The sequence below is a fragment of the Octodon degus genome, unplaced genomic scaffold (assembly GCF_000260255.1).
Source record: "Octodon degus isolate 3935 unplaced genomic scaffold, OctDeg1.0 scaffold00173, whole genome shotgun sequence".
In the NCBI taxonomy this organism is placed as follows: Eukaryota; Metazoa; Chordata; class Mammalia; order Rodentia; family Octodontidae; genus Octodon; species Octodon degus.
The window spans coordinates 148,940-157,724 of record NW_004524749.1 but is presented as its reverse complement, the minus strand read 5'-3'; positions in this window follow the sequence as shown (position 1 = coordinate 157,724).

The following is an 8,785-nucleotide window of genomic DNA, read 5'->3' as shown; positions in this document are numbered from 1 at the left end:
AAAAAAAAAAATTTCCTTTTGAGACAGGGTCTTGCTAGGTCATTAAGTTCCCCAGTTGCTCAAACTTGCAATCCTTCTGCCTCAGCTTCCTAGAGTGCTGGGATTTCAGGTGTGCACCACGATGCTACCTAGTTTAAATGTTTTAATCAAGAAATACTTTAAATAATTTTCCTCAGGCTGGGGACATAGTTCAGGGGCATAAGCACCTGCCTAGCAAGCGCAAGGTCCTGAGTTTGATCTCTGGTACCCCATGCCCTACTGGCCCTGGAACCCCAGGTGTGCTGAGCTGGCCACTGAAACTAGGCCTGGTGGTACATGCCTGTGATCCCAGCTCTGGAAAGGCTGAGACAGGAGGATCACTACAAGTCCAAACTGTATAGTGAAACCCTATATCAAAGAATAAAAACATTTTTTAAAACACAAACTAAAAATTCCTGGGCACAGTGGCCCATGGCTGCGACTCCAGAACTCAAGAGACTGTGACAGGAGGAAGCATGGAAAGTCAAAAATATGAAAATGCTGTGAGGAACTAAAGACACAGAAGGTATAGTAAGTGTAATTGAAGTTCTACAAGAAGAGAAAAGGGTCAGAGATAGCTCAGCGGCACAAGCACCTGCCTGGCAAGCACAAGGTCTTGAGTTCGATCCCTGATACTGAAAAAAAAAAAAAAAAAAAAAGAGAGAGAGAGAGTAAAGACAATGGTTGAAGAAAGATAATGGCTAAAGAAAAAATTCTAAAAGTGACAAAAGACACAGGCTTAATATACCAAATAGGTTACAGTGAGGAAAAATAAAGAGATATACCAGGACACTGGTGCTTGCCTATAGTCTCAGGAAGGGTGTTGACAGGAGTATTACACGTGGGAGCTCAGCTTGGGCAGTTTAGCAGGACCCTGTTTCAAAATATAGACAAGCCTGGGGCTGTAGCTCAGTGGCAGAGCCCTTCCTTGCCTAGCATGTGGGTGGCCTGGGCTCCACACCTCGAACCAACTGAGAGGGAGGGCAGGGAGAGAAGGGGAGAGGCAACAAATAATGAGAATTTAAAAGCAGTCAAATCTAGGCCCATGTGCCAGTACTCAGGGAATATTAGAGGCACTTGTTAAACTGTCAGGGCTACAACCATACAAAGCTCAAGTGTGGAAAGTGCCCCAGAACGATGACCCATTTCTTCAACTACCGCAGTATGTAACATGAAGGTAGCTGTTTCATGATGTTGTACAGGTTTTATGGAAAATTAAGGTTACCTTCCAAGGTTTAGGGTATTCTCATCTTACACATCTTGATGAGAAGCAAAGAGTAGCACAGACTATTAATATTTAAAATCATTCTCCCTGGCTTCCTTGCATCCTGAGCACAGACATGGAATGTCAGCATTATTATCCTGCACTAGGCCTTGAGCCAGGATTTAGTGAATCACAGATGCGGAGATTTTGAGGAATCAGTGCTGGGACAGCAGGCAGGCATGGTGGCAACCAGTTTTCAGAAAGAGCAGGGACTCTGCCACAGGATGAGTATCTAGGGCCAAAGGGATCAGCGTTGAAAGCAGCTGCAGCTGTTGTAGCAAAACCTGGAATCTAGGGAACTGGTCCTGGACTGGGATTGTTTTATTAGTGTATGTTGGTGATACATAATAATTACCTGTACCTTGAGGAACTGGTACTTACACATCTTCATCGTCTTTATTTTGCCTTCCTCTCCCCCTTCCTTAGATCCCCTCCCATCTCTACTTCTCTGTTTGCTATCAGCTATATTTTATTTTGCCCTTTATTTGTATTTTAGGTTTCTTGCATAAGGGAAAACATGTAATATTTAACCTACTGGGTCTGATTTATTTCACTTAGCATTATGGTCTCAAAGTGTATCCATTTTTCTATAAATGGCCCAGGTTTCTTTATGGTAGAGTAGTGTTCTATTTGTGTAAATACCACACCTGATCCATTCATCTGTTGATGGGCCTATAGATTTATACTATTATGAATTGTGCCGCTATATACATGGGTATGTACATATCACTATAATATGATGGCTTTAACTTGCAGGAACATACCCAGAAAAGGTATGGCTAGGTTAATATGATGTGATTTTTTTTTTTTTTTTTTTTTTTTTTGCGGAACCGGGGATTGAACTTAGGTCCTTGTGCTTGCCAGGGAAGCGCTTATTCCACTGAGCCATCTCCCCAGCCCAATATGATGTGATTTTAAAAATGGTTCCTGGATGAAGAGTTTTCAAGTGTGGCTTCCTAGCCCTCCTGCAGTAATCATAGTCATTATTAAATTCACTTTTCACTCAAACAAAAAATGTGCAGGTGAGTGAACGATGGTGTTGTAGTCAGAGGGTTTGCAAGAGGAACAATACAGGACACATAACTTATAAAATTATTTTATAATCTTCACCCAATGAGTCATACATAAAAAGCGTGCAGGACATGTCCATATACTGAAGACCAAAAAGTCCAGCTGAAGGCTAAGATCCCACAGTAATGTCATACATTAGTGCAACTGAAGACCTAGATAGAGCCCACACTGATGCCCCCAATGAGTCCAGCTGGAGGCCAAGAGCCCACGATAATGTCTCGTGCAGGCCTGTTTTATAGATCTGCTCTGGGAAGGCCCAAAGGTCAGCGGTGAAAGTTAGAAAGTCTGTGCCAGCAGGCTGAGGGATCTGCACTGGAGCCAGGAAGCAAGGCTCAAAGTGAGAACAGAGCTCTCCCAAAAGGTACTACGGCCATTCTCGGTGACAGTGTGGTCCCGAGCTCTTCCAATGATGAGAACAGCACAGTGTGTATCAGGAAGCCAGTGTGACAAGCTTCTCTAGGAGACTGAACAGTGCACACCAAAACAAATCGTATCCATTCTCAGCAACAAGGTCCCAAAGCTCCTCTGAGATGAGAACAGCCAAGCTCATCAGGGAAGTCAGTGTGTCAAGCTCCTCCAGAAACACCTACAGCTCCCTACAGCTGCCAACAGCTTCACCTCTTCTTTTTCTCCCTTTGTTGTTGTTGTTGTTGGCAGCAATCCTCAGGTGGGCCTCCCACACCCGGTACCACGATGGTTCAGTTCAGCTGGGTGTTGCAAACTGACCACAGTTGTCCATCCATCACAGATGGATATTTAAGAACCTATTAATCAGAAAATTGTTAGAAATCAACATTTTCAGAACTCTGGGAAGTAAAGTTTTGCAACAATCTGAGAAGCAGTTTCCTGTCAAACAATGGCTCTATTTTCACAAGAACAGTGAGTTTTGTGATATTTTAACTTGCCCTATTCCTATGCTCTGCTGGCAGCCTTGAAAAAGACCAACCAGGTTTGCACCAACAGTCAGATGGAAACCACCAGCGCTTAGGTGCCACAGTGCAAAGCAGGTCAGTAGCTTCCCAATTCATCCCTACACACTGGGAAGCTCTTTGACCTATGTGGAAATCTGTGATGCCAGAAACCAGAGGACAGGAGGTCTGCTTCGTCTTCCCTGTGCAGGTGGGCAAGAAGGAACATGAGAAAACCCAGCAGTCCCTGTCATTTTTGCTGAATTTCCCCAGAAGTGCTCACAAAGGTGGAAGACAGTATCTGGGAAAGAGAAAGTTAAGTTTGATGGACCTCAACCGGTAGATAACTCAGCTAGGACTGACAGATGAAAGACTGCGGCCGGGGAAGGACCCATTTGAAGGTCCGCGGTCTGGGTCCTACCTGCGTTGCTCAGAAGCGGTCCCAAGATCAAGTCCACCGCCGCTGGTATCGCCGTTGGAGACGTGGGCAGAAAGCTGCGTGAGATGTGGAATAATTTAAGCGAGAGCGAAACATCCCTAACGTCACCAAAATGAGGACGGCGCGGCCCGAGCCTAAGGAGGGTTGGGGCACAAAGGGTCTGGTGAGAGGCCTGGGAAAAAGTAGAGGAAGAGGAGGAGAGAAGGAAGAAAAGGAAGACGCCTTGTAAATCCCTTAGAGCAGGTGAGCGCCGTAACTGACCCCAATGTGGACAGGCAACCCCTCGAATGCTCCCTAATCTGGCAGTGGCTCTCAGGATGTGGCCACGGGGTCCAGAGCACAGTGAAACTGCACAAAGATGCATGGATTTCGAAATATTTTTATTATTTATTTTGTAGAACTGGGGATTGAACTCAGGCCCTTGCACTTGCCAGGGAAGCGCTTATTCTATTGAGCCATCTCCCCGGCCCTCTAAATATTTTTTTTTAATTTTATTTATTTATTTGTGTGTGTGTGTGTGTGTGTGTGTGTGTGTGTGTGTGTGTGGCCAGCTCAGCCCACCAGGGAATGGGGCTGTCTGGCATGTGGTGCTGGGGGACCGAACCACGGTCCCTGTGCTTTGCTAAGCTTGCTCTAAGTAGGTGCTTTAGACCACTGAGCCATCTCACCAGCCCCCCTCTAAATATTTTTAAACTACAGAGAAAAAAATAAAATAAACTGCAGAGGCGTGCTCTGGGCTGTCCTCTGTGCACTTTGCTGCTGGTGTGAGAAGGCATTCGAAGTCTCGGGAACTTTTTAAAAATTAGTTTTTTAATTTGTCAGGTGTTGCTAAATATATGGTTTTGTACAGATGTAGGTAGGATTTGTAGGAAGAACAACGCAGCCCAGGCAAGCTCTTGGTGCATTCTGCTTGGTGCTGAGCTGGGAGAAAAATGCCGGGGGTGGAGCCCCTAGAGCTTTGTCAGTCAGTGGGCTGTGGCCTTACCTAGGTGAGCAGAGTTTGGATTAGTTATTGTTTTGTTGTTTTAATTAAGTCTGGTACATACACACTGTTTTTAAACAAAATGTAGACTCCCTCACTGTAGCAAAGCAAGGAGCCTTGGCTGTCATTGAAGGTTCAGGACACTTCTGTATTTTGTGTGTTTAGAATGCTGACATGTTTTTCAAGTTAAGTAAACAGTATTAAATTTTAAAAAAGAAACTCCATGAAAAAGGCTCTTGCCTTGAAATTACCTTTTGTTGTTGTTGCTGTTGTTTTGAGACAGTCTCATTTTGTAGCGAAGGCCGGCCTTGAGCTCACGGTAGCCCAGGCTGGCCTAGCGTTCACAGCAGGCCCACTGCTCAGCCACAGGGGTGCTGAGATCACAGGACTGCACCATCATCTTCACTTGGTCTGACTCGGAGCTCAGAAGCACTCAGTGGAGACTATTTTACATCACACCCGTCTGAGGAAAAAATAAGAGTTGAGGCTAATTAAAGGCTGACCAAACCTGAAAGAAAAACATGAGAATAAATTGTCCACTGAAGGCTTTAAAAAGCTTCATTGGACCCTTGGAAATCTAGAGACCAGCACACATGCCCCACACTGGATATGTGCTCCTGGAAATAGCGGGAAAGGTGTCGTTCTCTCGCAGCCTCAAGGTTGCACATGGGCAGGGAGAGGAGGCCAAGGCACAGTTCTCAGCAGCCCAGTCAGCATGGGAAGCTCACCCGGCGCTCTCAAGGAGAGTGGATGCCTTGCTACTTCAAAGGAAAGTATACTAAACACTTCTACAGAATATATTAAGTAAAATCAACAGATTCCAGTTTTAGACAATAAAACTCTATTTTAATAATTAATAAAACAACTAGGGGGGCCAGGGAGATGGTTCAGTGGAATACACGCTTCCCTGGCAAGCGCAAGGGCCTGAGTTCAGTCCCTTGTTCTGCAAAAAAAAAAAAAAAAAAAAAAAAAACTAGGGCCAGGCCTGCGAGTACACGCCTGCAACCTCAGCACTCAGGAGGCTTCTGCAAGAGGACTGCCACAAATTCAAGGCCACCCTGCGCTACATAATGAGTTCAAGGCCAGTTTGAACTACATAGTGAGACCCTGTCTCAAAAGAGGATTGGCAAAGAAACTGACTAGATATAAAAATATACATGAAAAGATGCTCAACATCATTAGTCACTAAGAATGTGAAATGGAAAACCACAATGAGATATTACTTCATATGAGAATCACTACAACCAAAGCAAAATAGACAACACAGTTTGAAGTTGGGGCCCTGATACAGCACTGGAGTGTGGTAGAGTTCGTGTCATGGGACATGATGTCTAACCCACAACTTCAAGGAAGAGAGGTTTCACTGGCTCATGGTTTCGGGAGATTCAGGCCACAGGTGTAAGACTCCAGGGCAGAAACTTCAAGGTGGAAGGGCTCAATTTGTGGTGTTCAAGAAGCAGAGGAAGGTAGCACCAGAGATGCATGGCCGGGGGGCTGGATGTGGTGTCCAAGGCCACGCTTCTACCACCTGGTTCCAGTGAGAGACACTTTGGGATGGACACGGCTGGGGATGAGCTCCACAGCACCGCGCCTGCCTGGCAAGTGAGAAGTCATGAGTTCAATTTCCAGTACCAAAAAATAAAAGAAGGGGATGAACATTCACATGGTGGAAATGTAAACTACTGCTTAGGAAGACTGTAGCATTTTCTCAAAGCTTTAAACATAAAGTTGCCATATGACCCAGCAATTTCACTTTTACATATATATCCAAGAAATAATAAAAACACACCTCCAGGGCTGGGGTTGGAGCTGAGCAGTAGAGGATGTTCAAGGCCCTGAGTTTAAGTCCCAGCCCCACAAACAAAATTCACAGACAAGATATCCCCACAGAAATGTGTGCACAAATGCTTATAAGCAACATTATTCATAATAGCGTAAAAGTAAATACAACCAAATGTTCAGCAATTGCTGAATATGGCTAAAGAAAATATGGTATAATCTTAGAAAGGAATATTATTTGGTCATAGAAGGCATACGCTACTAACAACATGGATGAAATTTGGAAACATGCTAAGTGAAGGTAGTTAAACACAAAATGTCATTAGGATAGGATTGTATCAGGTAGGATTACATTAAAGGTTTATACATAAAGACAGAAAATAGGTTTGTGATTGCCTGGGGACTAGAAGAAACAGACTAGGAAATGAGCGCTAGTGTACATGGGTTTATGTTAGTCTATTTTCTTTTTTTTTTTTTTTTTTTTAACATTTATTTATTGTGTGTGTGTGGCCAGCTCAGCCCACCAGGGGGCGCGGCTGGCTGGCATGTGGTGCTGGGGGATTGAACCGCAGTCCCTGTGCTTTGCTAAGCTTGTTCTAAGTAGGTGCTTTAGACCACTGAGCCATCTCTCCAGCCCCTATGTTAGTCTATTTTCATTACTTAATAAAATACTTTAGAAAGGTGACTAAAGTCTCTAGGTGTTGGGGCTGGGGAGATGGCTCTGTGGAATAAGTGCTTCCATGGGAAGCACAAGGGCCTGAGTTCAATCCCTGGTTCCGCAAAAAATAAATAAATAAATAAATAAAGTCTTGAGGTGCTGCAGAATATCACATGAGGGAGAGGAAGGGGGTGAGGAGATTCCAAGAATCCCCTCTGACAATGAAGGAAATTTGAACATGAACATGTTTTGTTTTGTTTAAAGCACTTTCTTGCCAGCTAAATATACACACAAAACTATTTGTAGTAAAAATGACATATGTTGCAGGGAATTTATATCATAAAAAGAAGTAGAAAAAACAAAATTGGTGTAGGGTTGACCATTTTTAAAGGTGGCAGTTGGGTACATGAGTTCCTTAGGTGACTATTTCAAGTCTAGTTTATATTTGGAACTTTCCATTAAGCTTTTTTTATTTGGTTTTAGCTTTGGATTTTTGAGACTGTGTAATTCAGGTTGACCTTGAATTCACTATGTAGCTCAGGCTGGCCTTGAACTCACTGCAGTCCTCCTGCCTCAGCTTCCTGAATGCTGAAATTACAGACCTGTGTAATCACACCTGGATTTCTGTTAAATTTTGGAGAATAAAAAGAGGGAGAGAAAAAAAGTAGGATGTTATGGTTTGTGTCTAGATGTTCCCCTAAAGCCTCATTCAGTCACAGGGTTTTTTTCAGAGGTGGCTGAATCTAGGGTGTGATTACTCCATGGTGCAATGCTGGGAGTGTGCGTGAAGGTGTGCGTACTACACCTACCCTGTGGTGGCTAGCCTGCATACCACATGGAGGACAAAGGGGTTTGTCTCTCCTCCCCACCTTGTTGCTTTTGCTGTCTGCCACCACCAAAGCCACCAATGGTTGACCCCCTGCTATATGCCACCCTGCTTGGAGCCAGCAAACTATGGACTGAAACCTCTACAGAGTGTGAGCCAAAATCAGTCTTTCTCCCTTAAACTTTGAGTGTTGTGTATTTTGTCTCAACAATGAGAAGAGTAAGACACACAGAGAGAAATATTATTGTTAGACGAGCCATAGTAAAGTATCTGTCTGACTTCTTCATTGAGGAGAGACAGCAGTGGGAAGATTATTGCATGTGCTAAAAGAAACTAACTCCCAACTGCAGTTCCCTACCAGCCAAAATTTTTTCACAATTGGAGGTGAAATAAAACACATTTTCCATGAGAAAAAAAATTAACACATTATCACCAGGAAGCTGTCACTAAAGGAAATTCTAAAGCTTATACTAAATGTAGAAAATAAATGATCCCATGCTAGAAGGTCTATAATAAGAAAATAAAGTGAGGAAATGATATAAATGTGGGGAAAATGTAAGTGAACATTGGCTGTAAAAATAAAAATGTACATAGAAAAAGAAAAAAATTAAAAATAAAGACAAAAATAGCTTGGCAGGGTAGCACATGCCTTTAATGCCAGTTACTTAAAGAGCTGAGGCAGGAGGATCCCAAGTTTGAAGACAGTGTGGGCAATTTAAACAAGACCATATGTGTCAAATTTTTTAAAAATTAAAAAGGGTAGGGGCCAGGGAGATGGCTCAGTGGAATAAGCACTTCCACGACAAGCGCAAGGGCCTGAGTTCAATCCCCGGTTCTGCA